Here is a 15,737-nt window from a genome sequence, read left to right as displayed (position 1 = left end):
GTGGAAGAGTGGAAACAGCAGTCAGGAGGGAACCATGTAGTCAGGTCTGATGCTCCAGTGGCTTGGCTAGGACCAAGCCAGCGCCAGACTCCAGTGTAGCAGGAGGGTGGTGCCAACAGGCCTTGGTGATGGATGATGGGTGGTGAGAGTATATGTGTGTGAGAGAAAGGAAGGGAAGAGATCAAGGAGGACGATTCCAAAGAGAGTTGTAGAGCTAATCCCAGCATCACCAGACTCTGGGGAGGGAGTGCCATTTGAACCCTTGAACAGTGTGAGAAAAAATGGTGCTCAAACTCCCAGGAGCAGTCAAACCATAAATGCCTTTATCAATATGTCAGGAAGCCTGTGTGTGTGTGCGTATGTGTGTGTGTAAAATTTTAAGTAAAATGTGCCCAATTATTTCAGTCCAGTCATAAAGAACTTCTTTAACTTTAGGCATATAAACTGTGTAATCACATTTTAAAAAGGAAGCCAACTCTTGCAACATCTATTGTTGCCAAAATACATTTTGGCATAATATTAAACACAATCTACATATATTTAAACATGCATAAATGCCACCCACCTTCAAAACCAGTTATTCTAAACCATAATCATATGCTATCTAGTAGGAGAGTTGGGGTACAGACCACTTAAATCTCTCATTACTGTGTTGTTTTCAAGTGTTTAACCCTGGAATTGACAACATATGTTCCCTGACATGTCCATTGGTGTGTTATGCACAGAAAAGCCCTAGAGGGGCCTCATAGATACAATGGTGTCACTGTATGTATGCATTTAACTAAAATTCAACTCTACAGTGAGAGGGAAAAAGAAAGGAGAGCAATTGACATAGCGTGAGAAATTCCACTCCCTATTCCCCTCTACGAATCTAGGCCTGATAATGAACATGAGACTCAAGACAGGAAATTAGCTGTTCCACCCATTGATTTGGTTCCCATTTATTTCATGCTGTGGGGGTCTTACCATGTCGGGTGCCCTTCTAGTGTTACTTTTTCCTATAATGTGGCCCTACATCATCTGATGTGCAAAGACAAAGCAGTGTCTCCAACGTTGGAGGAAAAACTGACAGCACTGGGTCTATGGGAAGGTGGATTTTAAGGGCAATTTAATGGGCATTCAAGGGTCATTCTGACTAGACATAGTTTCTGCCTCATGCCGTGAGTTTATAACCTAATCACCTTTTAGAATGGGGCTTCACTCTATACCATTATTGGCAGAGAGTTGCTTCGACTTTACTCAGAAGGAAAATCATGAAGGATCTTAATATGACTATCTCTCGGTTTGAAAGAACTTGAAAATCAAGCTTTCTCAAGTTTTTTTTTAGGGGAGGCCATCCTATATATGAAGGGCATTGACACAAACAAGAGAGAATATAGGAATTTTGAGGGGTCTTACCTAATAAATTTATGGCCTATGAAACACTGTTTTAATGAGTTGAGTTTGTTGTGTGTTTATTTATATAACCTGTGGAGAAGCAACAGGAAAGTCCTTGCATGGAATTTGCTTACCTCTCTAGAAATGTCTATGGTATGAGGCTAAACTCTTGAACAAAGAATGTATGTACCCGCCTCACACACGAACTTTTATTCTACTAAAGATTTACGTGATCGCAAAACCCAAACATTCCTTTGGAACATAAAACCAGAATTTATATCCTGGCACTTGCAAATTTTGGAGCGATGCCTAGAAAAACAAACATGTTTTCTTTAATTAGCCCTAAAGGAAAAGAAATACAACTGGAAATTAATATTGTTGGTTTTAAAATGCAATAGAAAACATGGTTCATAAACTCCAAAGGAAATCTGAATTTGTCCTATGCTTTACTCTGAAAAAAGAAAAACAAGTATAAAAATAAATAAAAGGCCAGTTGATCTGCTTTAAAAGGGATGTTTCATTTACTGTTTTTGATCAGTTTGTGTTTTTGCTCATGTTTAAACTCCTACTAGGCTGATCATTGAAAATATCATATAACCCTAGTCACATAATGTTAACATGATTATTTCGCTATATATCTGCTCCAAGACAATCAGCTCAGTCAGGGCAACTTTCCTTTCAATTGCCTTTGCTGAAAAGTTGCATAAACATCCAAGACCAGTTAATTCTTTCCATGGGCTTTAAGCCTCATTGACATGCAGATGAGAGCCTGATCAAATGACAAGCCTGGGAGCCTAGTGCTATGAATGAGTTTACCCGCACAGAAATGATGGGGGCTCCAGTCTACAGGCCCAGAGGAGGATGCAGCAAGAATTCTCTCTGCTCTCATCAGAGCCTCTCTGGAAGACCAGTGTCTCTTGTAAAGAATATTAAACTACACACAATTCTCAGAACGTTCTTCCTTGAACATAACAAAACATGCAACAAGTAGAAATGGGAAGGAAATTCTAGCCTGTGCCTTAACGAAATGAAATGGCCAGCTTTCTGAAATAGAAAGATTAGCGTGAATCAAGGAAGTGCAAACTCAAATGTCTATTAGGCAGGGCAGGTCATGTATATGAGTCAGCTAGAAAGCCTGACTTCTATACTCCAACAGGGGTAGGGTCTGGCTGGGTCAATCTGGTTTCCAACTATATCCTAGCATCCTGCCCCATAGCTGAGACACAGTACATGCTCAATATATATGCATTAAATAAGTTAATAAACGTTGTCACCAAGTAGCTGTGTAATTTGGGCAAATCACTGTCTCTAGGGGAGCCCTTCTTTACTTCGCTCCAAAATATGGTAGTTGGCTCATACCAGTGGTTTTCACACTGGTTCAGCCTCACCTCAACCCCCATCTTGGGCCCTCTGTACTTTTCCTGCTTTAACTCCAGCAGCTGTCTTTCCCGCCCAGTTATAACTGTTATAACTATTTTAAGCTTTTGGTTGAAAAGTACACAAATCATAATTGCACAGCTTAATGGATTTTCACAAACTGAGTGCATCTCCCTCTTACCCCTTATTAGTCACTGCCCGCCCCAACCCTAGCTAACCACTGTCCTGAATTCTAACACAACCCATTGGTTGGCCTTGCTGACTTTATATAAATGGAATCACAAAGTATGTACTCTTGTGTCTGGTTTCTTTTGCTCAACAAGGTGTTTGGAATGTTCATCCATACTGTTGTGTATAACTGTTAATTCCTTCCAGCTCTAAAATTCTACTGATACTAACTACTAACCCAAAACACAAGAAAAAACTACTTTGGAAAACATCCAGGGCAATATAACTGATCACAGTAATAAACAGAACCATAAGCAGATAGAGCCTAGGCAATATCATCTTTGTCTATATGTGTGTTAAAGGATTTCCCATGTAGTTGGGGTTCTGTAGCCACAGAGGATGAGGAACTGGAAGCTGGTGATGATTCCAGAACTGTTCTAGATTAAGTTCCCAAGAGTCTACAGTTCTATTAACTGTTCAGTTACAGCCACAGCATATCAACTATGGTTAACCATATACTTACCTGTAAAGCAAAGTGTAAAGTGAATAGCCTGTAACTCAACTGCATGAAGATAACAAAAGGAAATATTTGTTGAAAAATGGACTAATATCCTCTCTTCAAGGAGCTCAATGGTCCTTGTGGGCATTTGCCCACAACGATATTTTTCTTGGCTTATAACTATGAGGATTAAAAAGCCCAATTTTTTCTTTTTTGCCCCCAGAATGAAACTTTTATTTATTTTTTATATACCTCTTTATTGGAGTGTAATTGCTTTACAATGTTGTGTTAGTTTCTGCTGTGCAACAAAGTGAATCAACTATATGATTACATATATCTCGGAAGCTAAGCAGGGTCAGGCCTGGTAAGTACTTGGATGAGAGCCTGATTCTTTTTACAAGGTTCGTAGTGGGCAAGAAAAAGCTATCTGGAGAGAGGGAGGAATAGGCGGACACAGAGGATTTAAAGGGCAGTGAAACTACTCTGTATGATGCTGGAATGGTGGATACAGGCCATTATACATTTGTACAAACCCATACTGTAGGATACCAAGAGCGAACCCTAAGGTAAACTGTGGACTTTGGGTGGTAATATTATGCAAATATAGGGTCATCAATTTTAACAAATGCACAACTCTGGTGAGGGATGCTGATAATGGGGGAGGCTGTGCAGGTATGGGTGCAGGAAGTCTACAGGAAATCTCTGTATCTTCCTCTCAATTTTGCTGTGAATTAATAATTGCTCTAGGGCTTCCCTGGTGGCACAGTGGTTGAGAGTCCGCCTGCCGATGCAGGGGACACGAGTTCGCGCCCCGGTCCGGGAAGATCCCACATGCCGCGGATCGGCTGGGCCCGTGAGCCATGGCCGCTGACCCTGCGCGTCCGGTGCCTGTGCTCCGCAACGGGAGAGGCCACAACCGTGGGAGGCCCGCGTACCGCAAAAAAAAAAAAAAATTGCTCTAAAAATAAAGTCTATTAAAAATATTGTGGAAAGTGGGAGAATTGACAAATTTCCAAGAACTTCCCATAAATCATACAATTTCTGAAATATTAATATTTATATTAATAATTTATACAGTTGTAGCATGAGGAAGGTTGAGAGTCTATTTTTATTAGACATCTCTTCCCATGAACTTTTACAATAATACCATTTCAAACAGAACTGTTTCTAGCACTTCTCTTTTCATAAGATGAAAATATAAATCTTTGTGATAGTTCCAGTGTCTCTGAAATCTCAAAAATTGTTTCAGGTGTAAAAGACATCCTGGTAATTTATTTTATTTTATTTTTCTGCATTTAGGTTCTGAATTTGGGAAGGCAAAATTCAAAAGGTTTTCAGAGAAAATGTAGGCACTTCATTGAGCTAGGATCATGGATGGCTTTCAAACAATATTTGATAACAAGGTAACAATAAAACATTTAAAAATATCAGAAATGATAAATAAAACTAAAAAGAAACTTAGTTCTTTCATAAGTGAGAAATTTTTGCCTTTTTTTCTTAATAATCAAAGATATAATAAGGTCAAAATAAAGCACTTGCTTAAAAAGTTTTGCTATCTAGAAAAATAATGAAAAAGTAAATAATAATCTTTGATTTTGTATATGAGTGTTAATTAGTAAACCAAAGAAACAAGGCCATCAAATTGAGCAAACTTTTTAAGATTTTAACAATTCTCATACCTTGTTTTCAGACACAGGTATTATAAACCAGGGCAGATAATATTTACTTTCCAAGTTCGGTTCTTCTTTAGAACAGAGGACTTAGGAGGTCTGTGAGGTCAAATCTTATCTCAAAATAATGGTATATGTTCTTTATACTAATATGCAATGCATTAATATCAAATCAATAAATATAAAAGCTACCTGAAATTTTTCAAAGGTTAAAAAACTTTTAAAAACCTCCAAGAACCTTTTCTGTAGGGAGGAACTATTTTCTCATCCTTATATAGAACCATGAAGAAAGGTTTCTAATGTTTATGATCCCACAAAATATTGTAAATTTTAAAAAATCACTATAATTCCATATTTACAATTTGTCCTTCAGTAAGAGAAGTAGAAAGCTCAGTAATCAGAGAAGATAACTTAGCAAAAAATTGGATTTTAATCCTATTAATGAGAGCCCAATAGAAATTCCAATAATTTAAAAGAAGTTATTCAATCTATGGATGTTTTAAAAAAGACATCTTAATAAAAAACATAGTTTTAAAAAATCACTGGAAACTTTGTGAAGCCCTTTGAGATTTTTATGCAAGCAGTGGTGTAATCTTCTTTGACAACAGTGTAGAACTGGTTATACAAGGAACTTATTTTTCTGGAAGGGATTAGATAAAATCCGATAAGAGGAGCAGAGACAAAAAGGTAATACGTGACTTTCATAGAAATTACTGCATGTACCAACTTAATACATTTGGGAAAACATCATAAACAAACACTGAGCATCCAAGATTTTGAAGACTGCACTTTGCCAATCGTTCATAAGGCTTGTTGCTTCCAACACAGCCATTAGATGAATCAGACATGCTGGCCTCCTAGAGGATATGAGTGGGTGAGATCACAGTACCTTGCTTTTTGGGAAACAAGAGGTCATCATTGCTATAAATCCTTCCTTTTGAGCAAGGGCATCACCTGGCCCTCTGGTATAAAGCCCACATACTGTATATGTATATATAAACCAAACTCCTTTGGTTTGGGATAGGGTTAGCCAAATTTGCTAAGCAGCCAGCCTTCCCCGATGAGGTCAGTACAACAATCCCAGTTAGAGAGCTGGGTCCAAACACAGACAGAGATGTTACATGCTGATTAGTACCCTTGGTTCAGGCCTGTCTAAGTCCTAATGACATTAAACACAAAACAAAAGAGCTGCTTACCGGCTATGCCAAGTACACAACCACTACAGACGAAATAATGTCTTTAATCAGTCCACATTCTTAATTTTCCTCTGGAATCAAAAAGCACATCTATTAATGGGGGAAAAGATGTAAAATGAGGAGAGAGGACACCACAAAACAAACCTTAGGGCAACAAAAGCATGAAAAAGGATAATACTTTCATATCCAAGAGAACACAACAGTATATATGCTGAATCTATAGAAAAATGTTGGAGGTATAGCAGAGGTAAAATAAGATCTGGGTTACAGTAACTGATGCACTAGACACATAGTTAATGTTTCTAAAAAAGCTCTTTAGGATTAAAGAAAGTAAACAGCACTCAACACTATAAGCAAGAATACTGAATTTGTTAGTTATTACATTGTCTTTGGTGTCCTGGCTTCAGTTAATCCTCAAGAAATCCCTCAGCACCACCCCAATCTATTCTCCTTACCTCATTGTGAACACCCTGCTCTCATCTCCTCCCTTCTTTTCAACCCACCTTCTCATCTGGGACCTACCTTTTTCTCAGGCTTTGCCAGGAAGTAGTGTGACACTGGTTTGGAGACCTGTCTCATGACCCCATCATACACATTATGTGATCTCTGGCTTCGTTGCACACATAAGCACAAAAAAACTAAAATAACATGGTTTTTGCCCCCAAACCCTTGCAATTAAGGTTGGTCAATGATGAGCTGTGAGTCAGAGTCTGAGCTAAAACACAGAAAGATGACTTATAAGACTTCCCTAGTAATCCACAATGATTCAGGCAAAACTCTTTAATCGTTGTAAACACTTTGTGAGGCATTATTCTTTGTGCACAAAAGAAATGCACAAATCTAAACTGTAGTATCTATTTAGTGTGTACTGAAATAAAATAATAATATTAAAAATTTTGTCATCCCAATTAAAAAAATATATTAGCTGAAACTAATTCTGGGAAACTGAATTAAGAAAAAAGAAGAAACTATCTCTATATTTGAAGGGGATTTACACAATTACCTCTCATGTTTCTTTCCTCTAAAACATAAAAATCGGCAAACCTATTTACGTATTTGCAAGTCTTTTCAGGTGGGATGGACCCCTGAATTCAGGTATTGCCTGCTTAACTTATTCCAAATGTAGAAATGTGCCATGACCAAGAAAATGCAATTCTTGAAATAAAGCTGTACAGAATAAACTTTTATTACAGTTGAATGAAACATTGAGATTTTCCCTGCCATTAGATCCTTTCCATAATTTCCTAACTTAAGAGCTTACTGAGTGTCTACCCAGTATGAGAAAATTGTAATATCCACATGGGGAGAAATATAAGACAGTGGCTCTTTCTAAAGAACATTCAGCTGATAGGGGAGCAAAGGGCTGTGGAAGTTCAGAGGTGATCTACAGGCTGGCCAGGAAGGGCCGTGACAGGTAGACAAACAGGACAGTCACAGGCAAGGCAGAGTTTCATCAGAAGTATTCCAGCTCAATGAAGCACCATAGGTTTAGGGAATAAACGGTACACTTAGTGGCTACAGTAGGGTGCCTCATGGGAAGGTAGAGCAGAGGAGATTAGAGAAAGTGAGGTATGACAAGTCTGAAGAGACCCTGCCTGCCAGGTCCTTGACCTCTCAGAAACACAAGTAGCACTAGGACGTTTTCTCTAAAGAGAGGAAATTACAGCAAGAAAAAAAAATTAAAGAAATACATAGTTCAAAATACAGAAATGAGTTATTTTGCTTAAGAGAATTCTCTTTCTTGTCAAGAAAGACCTAACATGCTACCATTACTTTTTCAAATCTGACTTATTTAAGGAAAAACCTTAGAACTTTGTAATACATTAGAACAGTGTTAGTAGGAAGAAAATCATATCTATATTCATTTTTTGGTTGTAAAGCGAATTGTTGGCGGTTTTAATACCTTTTGGATATACTATCAGTGGTACTCACTAGAATCTCATGGGAAGCCTTAAAAAAAAAGTTGCTCTCAAGCTCCAACCCTCAGAGATTCTGATTCTGGGACTGGAGCCGGAGCATGAGTATTTTTAAGGACTCCTCAAGTAATTTTAAAGTCTGACCAGAGCTGAGAATTACTGTGCTAAATAAATATTTTGAGATGAGACAAATAAATAATTTAGGTTTTTAATGGAGGGAGCAACTGAGGCACACTCTACTCATAATTACTGGTGATGGATAATTCAGAGTGGTGGCTTAATATGACATTTTCATTATCAGAGAAAAACTGGTGACAGGAAATAGCTAAGCCACTTTTTCATTGAAATAGTGAAAAACATCATGCTGGGTTATTATATTAAATAAATCCATTAAATTTATATCATAAGGGAAAAGTTTTAGCTATAATTGTGGCTATGAACTGGAGTAAAGGCTGAATCAAGTGGACATAATTTTTCTTTTCTGACAAAATTATACAGCAGTTCAGCCTAAACTAGAGCTGTTATTTCAAAGAATACTCAAAGAAGTCATCAATTTTCCCAAGTGTTTCTCTTACCCTTTGATTCTAAAGTAATTCTCATATGAAACATCTACTTATGTCCTCATCCATTTTTGTTCTCTCATTTTAAATTGTTCGTTGGTCTCACTCTGCCGGATCCTCTTCTATCAATGGATTTATATGTGATTCAGGCAGCTTTCCAACATCAGTTTTTTTGAATTAATGAATTCTTGCAATCAATTTGTTTTGTTATATGGATTGTATGTGCACTATATTTTTCGCATTGCAGTTTTTGGCAGTAAATTGTTGTAAGCATCTTACAATCAGTCTAAAACTGATTAATAAAAACATTAGCTTGATGAGGGTTTAGAAGGCTACTTTTATAACCAGTAATTTCATCAGTAACTTACTTTCCTCTTATGACAGCTTACCTTGTAACCAAAATGTGAGGACTTAGACAATGAAGACTTTTGTTATCACAAAACTTATTTAAGAACATCAGGTAATGAACAACAGTAGTTCTCTAGACCATAATGTTCCAGAAAGTGAAAGCCAGGTTTATAAATCTTTTTTCCCTTTAATGAACAAAGATATCTTAACAAATAAAAAGGCATAAACTTTATAAACAGTTATTTCTATGTCCCACATTTCTTTAAGGAACATATTAAATACTTGGAAAATTAAAATTTTTCTTTTTGTATACCAATTGTTAATATATTTTGAATGAAAGATATATGTCCCTCAGAATCTGAAATAATGGGGAAATCTCAGAAATTTGAGAAAAATATAAATAGAGTCAATATTTGTAGTATTTTTTACATTTGAAAATCACTTTTAATTTAAGAAGTAAAGACAAAATACATATAATTTGCTTTGCTCATAATATGCTTGGTTATGTTGAATACTCAAAGGATGAGAAAAAGGGGAAATAGGAAGGGAAACATTTTTATTTTTAGTTTTTTAATCAAAATGGCACCAGAGGAAAAATCAGGATGAATGTTTTCCAAATTCAAATCTTCATCCCACAAAGAACTTCACAGTTCTATTTTAGATGAAAAAGCATTAGGTATTTCTTTTCACAATATTCTACAAATATGATACAAACAGAACTGTCTGAATATAGAGCTCATCATTCCATGGTGTCACACTGAATGTGTTATTTTACTTAAAAATGTAAAGCATTTCTAGAAATTGATAATTGATAACTAGAAATTGATAATCAGAAGGGAGACAAAGGAAAATCAATATTTATTTTTTTTCAAATTGAGGATATCTACACATATGTAAAAGTACCAAGGACTTTCAAGTTACCTGGAGAAACAACATATCCTTACATGGCTAGGCTTATGATTTTAGCGTGCTCTACACATGTGCGCACATGTGCACACACACACACACAAACACACACTATTGTTATCTTTGCAGTCTGTCCTCAAGCACAGAAGCCTGTCAAGAGACAAAAAAAAAAAAAAAAAATCATTCCCTAAAGCACTCCTACAACCAAAGAAAGCAGAGCTGGTAAGCAGATGTTCTTTGCGGTAAAGATGCTATGATGACCACTTTATCCCAGCAAGCTTTGAAAAGCATTTCTCACACAGACCTTCCAGAAAGCTGTAATATATTACGGATGACAAAGAATTCATAGTCTATCTTTTCAAATAATCTGTGAGTAAAATGAAGAAAGTTCAACAACTTTGGCTTCCTGTAGGTCCTACTGAAGTGTATGTCTTTTGCTCCAGCTGCATTAAAACATTGAGTTATCTCTAATCTAATGATAAAAATTAGCTCACTCACATCTGGGAATCATTCCTGCAAAGCTTACCTCAAACTGTGTTCTAATTATTTGGTAATATTGTTAATGTGATTTAAAAAAAAAACCTACACAATCCATCAACAACTGCTTTCATTGTATCCATAATTATATCCATATAATTAGTGCCTCTCAACAATCCCACAGTTCATATGTATCTCAGTAATCAATATTATTACTTTCTTTGTGGCTACTAAAAGGTTTTAGAATTGACTTCTCAGCTTTATGCTACTATGGACTGGACATATCAAAAACAGATCAAACAGATCATTTAAACTCTACCTTCATTTACCCAAATCCCAGGAAGCTATCAGATAAGCAGATAAGAATGTGAAAGTCCTATTATTCAGTGGCTAGCAGGAAGATGTGTATTTAAGTGTCTACTAATTCAGCTGTCTCTGAGATTATCTCTAATAATTTTAGAGTTCTAAAACTCTGTTAGTCCATGAATCTATGCTTTACAGAAGACAGAAGTTGAGTTCATTGGTCAAACTGCCTCCTACTTGAATGAAGAGAAAAGAGGAAGTTTTATTTTGACTCTGGAAAAATCATCAGCTATTTGAGACAAACTCTATACCCTCATCTTTAACACTGGAATCCTACTTTTAGCCTCTTCTAGTGATGTTAAGGAGCTTAGAAAATATAAAGCCACATAGAGCAAATCATGGGATAAATGAAATACATTTTTAAGTTTTAAAAAAGTCTTTGAGAGGATGAATTCTAAAGAGCTACAAAAATGCTACCAAACCATAGAGTGTAAGCCATTCTATTGGATGTCCAAAAGTCACAGGAACACCATTTTCTTAGATCTCTAACACTTCCAGAAAGAGCTGTAGCTATGGGCTACAGTGGACCATCTCAAGGAAGGAAATCATTAGAAGGCATGCTTTCCTGGAGGGCAGGTCTAGATCATATTCATCTTTGAATATCATATCACCTATCATGATGTTTTACATGTAATGGAAACTTAATATGTCCACTGATTGAATATATTCCTAAAATGTTCTGCTATCAGACAGAATTTCAGAGAATGGCAGCCCTCTACTCTATTCCCTCTTCCTTTGTTCCCTATCACCTCCATTCATCCTATTACCATTATAAAACTATACCAAAACCCCTGGATCCAGACATTGAGCAATGTTATAATCCACGAGGGATAAGATATGGTCATGTTATACCACAAATGGAGGATGGGAATAACACCGGACAGAGACCATCAGAGAAGGGTCTCAGGCAAGGATGTATCACCTATATCACCAACATCCTGTGTAAGACTGGGTGAGTCAACTCCTCTCCAAGCCACAGAAAAAAAAAAAAAAAAGGAATAGGATAGTTCACTTTGGTTCTTCTACTTCTGTAACTAATCTATGATAAACAGTGCCCAATCCACAGACCTAGGGCTGCCTTGGACTCTTCAGGACTTTACATATATCTCATGAAGCAGGTATGAAAAAAAGAAAAAAAAAACAGTAATCTTATTAATTATATCGATCCTATGTTTAAAAGTAAGAAATATTAGGTTCTTTGAAAGAACTAAATGGCATTATAATTAAGAAACACGAGGGCACTCTAATCAACCTACAACAAATTTGATATTATCATTTTTTGAAAGACAAATTGTCATGGTCCTTTTGTTGACAATACTAGTGAATTCTGGTATCTGCCCATCGCCAGGTTGGTTATTCTTGTCATATAAAATTTCAAGTGGTGTTCAGTATACAGCCTGAAGGGGCTGCATTCTTCACCTTGCCTGGTACACATGTCCATAATTCTTCAAGACAAAGACACATTTGGTGGAATGTGTATCTTTACTATTTGCTAAGCTGACAGCATTTTATCCCCTTCCTTTCTGGGCCTTATAACTAAGACAAGGATTTTGTGTCCCATCTTTATGATGAAACGCAAATTTCCTATTAACGGCAACTACTTCAATTCAAAAGATTGAGGGTAATGGTACTTAAAAACATTTGCAATTGGTTAAATTTAGGGAGCTGAAAAAGTATAAAGAAAAGTTTTGAAAATATAGAATAAAAATTTTTAACTCAAAAGATCAATTATTTGCTTTAAATTCCAAACTTCAGTTGTTACTTCTCAAACTACAAAACAAGCATTCCAAGAAATGCTGTACTTGTACTTCCGCACCTTCCAGTGAAACACATTTTCAGTGGTTGCTTGTACAAGAAATGTTGGTATTTTCCAATTGTTTTCTGACTTCATGCATCATCTGGACTTTCTTTCCTCATTTCCCTACAGCCCAAAGCTTTCTCTTATCTGAAGCCATTGTTGCTTGACATGAAAAATGGACTCTAGTACAACTAATTTCATCAAATGAGGGAAAAACCTAAGTCTCAATTATGAAACAATTAATTATAAAATCATTAGGTAGAATTATTATACTTGAAGCTGTACTTCTTCATTAAAAATTCTCTCAATTTATTTTAAGCTATATTTGTGATCTGTGATATCCTCACTCTACCTTTATACAGCAAGTGTCTCAATTATTTATAATTGACTCATTTAGTCAACAATTACTCATGGATTGCAAATTATATGCCAGGCATTGATCTATGCTCTGCAGTTATGGTACTGAATAAAACCCAAATTTCCTGCACTCACGTAGCTTATTTTTTCTTTTTTTTTTTTTTTGATTTTTAAAAAGCGATTTAAAATTTCCTGCCTTAAGGGTAATGTAGCTTACATTTTGATACGGGAGAAGGACAACAAACAATACATAACTTCAGTTGAGACTGGTCCTAGGAAGATAAATAGAGCAGGTGAGGCTGACAGTCACAGGGTTGTGCTATTTTTCTGGTAAGATGACACTTGGGTAAAGGTGTCTGAAAAAACGAGAAAGAAACCCAGCCTGGCCTTAGACGTTGGCCACATTATCCACTGTAGCTTGGTCATCACCAGAGCTGATATTTTCATCCCTCTCTAACTATGGTTTCTCATCTGAAGAACCACAGAGCAATGGCTCTCAGTCTGGGGTGATTTTACCCCTAGAGGACACTGGGCAATGTCTGGACATTTCTAACTGTCACATGCGGGAGGAGGCTGCTACCCACGTGCAGTCGGTAGAGGCCAGAGATGCTGCCAAGTATCCTTCAATGCACAGGCACAGCCCACATAGCAATAAATGATCTGGCCCCAAATGTCAGTAGAACCAAGGATGAGAAGCCCTGCCGTAGAGGATGAAGCATGCTTGGCCTCTCCCAAACACTCAATACCTACCAAGGAGAAAACAAAAAAAAACGGCATATCATTTTTAAAGAATATCTATGCAGAGCTTACTTACAAAACACTTTCAGTGACTCATTAAAGGAAGGTATGATTACTAATATTTTATTTCAGTTTAAGTAACTGCTTACATATAAAAGTCATCTGTTCCTTCAAATATCCTGTAATTAAAACTTGCACTAATTTCAAGTCTCCAGTGCAAATCACTGAATTAGAAAAAAAATGTAATGATATGTCGCTGCTTGAGTGAAAGGTTTCAGACAGTACTGACTGTTAGGAGGACAGTGAGATGAAGAGGGAACATGAGAAGACTACTTGACTGGCAAGAGTTAAACTCCGTAAGTGAATATTTAGCTATCCACATCTAAGAGGCGAGCAGAAAATAATACTTGGTTGATTTAGTTTGACAGCTAAGTACCTAAGTAGGTTTCAACATTAAAATGTTCAGTTTTTATTGTGTCATCAGAAAATTGGTTGGTATGAAGGACGTGAACATATTTGTTAAAACCACTCTAAGATGCCATCTGCCACGGGATCTTTTCCAATGCAAGTGTAGTCACAGGTTTAGGAGGAAAGGAAGAAAACGACATTCTATTTTGTCCTTACTTAAGGCAAATATAGAGATAGAGTTTCACATATCAATTGCAAAAATCCCCTATACATCTCTAAGATAGGAACAATATATCTTAAACATTCTGCCACTGGAAAAAGAGCGTTGCCTGCTTATCACGCTGTCACCATGAGAACAAGTGACAAACGAAGAAGCTAACACTGCGGAATGCATTATACACACACTGCTGAGTGAAGAAGACAGCTGGGAGGACACAGGCTGTATTAAGGGCATGGGTTTGGGGCCAGGGTGGAGTCCTTTCACCACCAATGACCTGAAGAATAACCACGGCAAGTTCCTTAGCCTCTCTGTAAGCTCCATTTTCTTCATCTGTAAATTGGGCATCATGGTCATCAAGGTGCCCCCTAGAACTGCCATGAGAATTAAGTGAGACAATGACTGGGGTACTTGCACTTCACTGGGCACTCCATAAGGATTCAATAATGACGGACAGCATTATGATACAACTAGCTGCATCTGGACTGAAATGATCCTGCCTTTTCTCAGCACCCAAATCCATATCCAGTGAGCTGGATCATGTGAGAAATGCCAGCTCTTTGCTTGCCAGAGGTCACTGGATGCTTGCAGTTGCCATTCCCATAGACATTACCTGAGGACCTGAGCACTGGGGGGCAGCGACTCCCATTGCGGGGGACACAGAGTAGTGTTGATTCCATTCTTCCATTCTCCAAACCACCCAGCTGAGTCTTCTCTACCCTCAGACTGAGTACTTGGAAAATAAGACAACAGTGGATCAGCCACTGAGGAGAGGAGTAGGAGAGAAGGGGAAACCAAAAAATTATAACTTGGAGTGTATTCATCTTGATGGCTAGCAATCAATATCCTGATTACTGTGAGAACATGCAGCTAATGGAGGAGCTGTGAGAACACAGCTAAAATGCCAAACATCCCATGCCTCACCATCCATGGAAGTTCTACTCTCCTAGAGAAAGGGGTGGCTAGATGACAAAAAGCATATTTTATTTAAATTTGCTAGAGAAACTTTCCCAAAGTTTATTTTATACTCCCTTAATTTTTGTTTCTACGACATAATCAAGAAGTAAATTTACGAGAGACGAAGGATTTTAGAAACAGGTAAATTCAGCATGGGGTACTGTTTATTTTATGTGCTAGCTATTTCCACGACACCTCATGTACCTCCTATACAGTATTTCCAAGATACTGGGGTGGATTTCACATGGCGGAGCCTGCCTCAAAATAATGCAGTTTCCTACAGAACTCCAAGAGACAAAGGCTCTTACTGCTCTTCTGAGGAGGCATGAGACAGACCAAGGTTTTAAACAGTAACAAGAGGCACAGACAATCCTACAGTTTTCCAAACTAAAGTGTTAAAAAACC

This window comes from Delphinapterus leucas, chromosome 3 (assembly GCF_059928025.1).
Source record: "Delphinapterus leucas isolate spDelLeu-1000000601 "Yukka" chromosome 3, BTC_Dleu_Yukka2, whole genome shotgun sequence".
In the NCBI taxonomy this organism is placed as follows: domain Eukaryota; kingdom Metazoa; phylum Chordata; class Mammalia; order Artiodactyla; family Monodontidae; genus Delphinapterus; species Delphinapterus leucas.
This window is presented reverse-complemented; position numbering follows the sequence as displayed.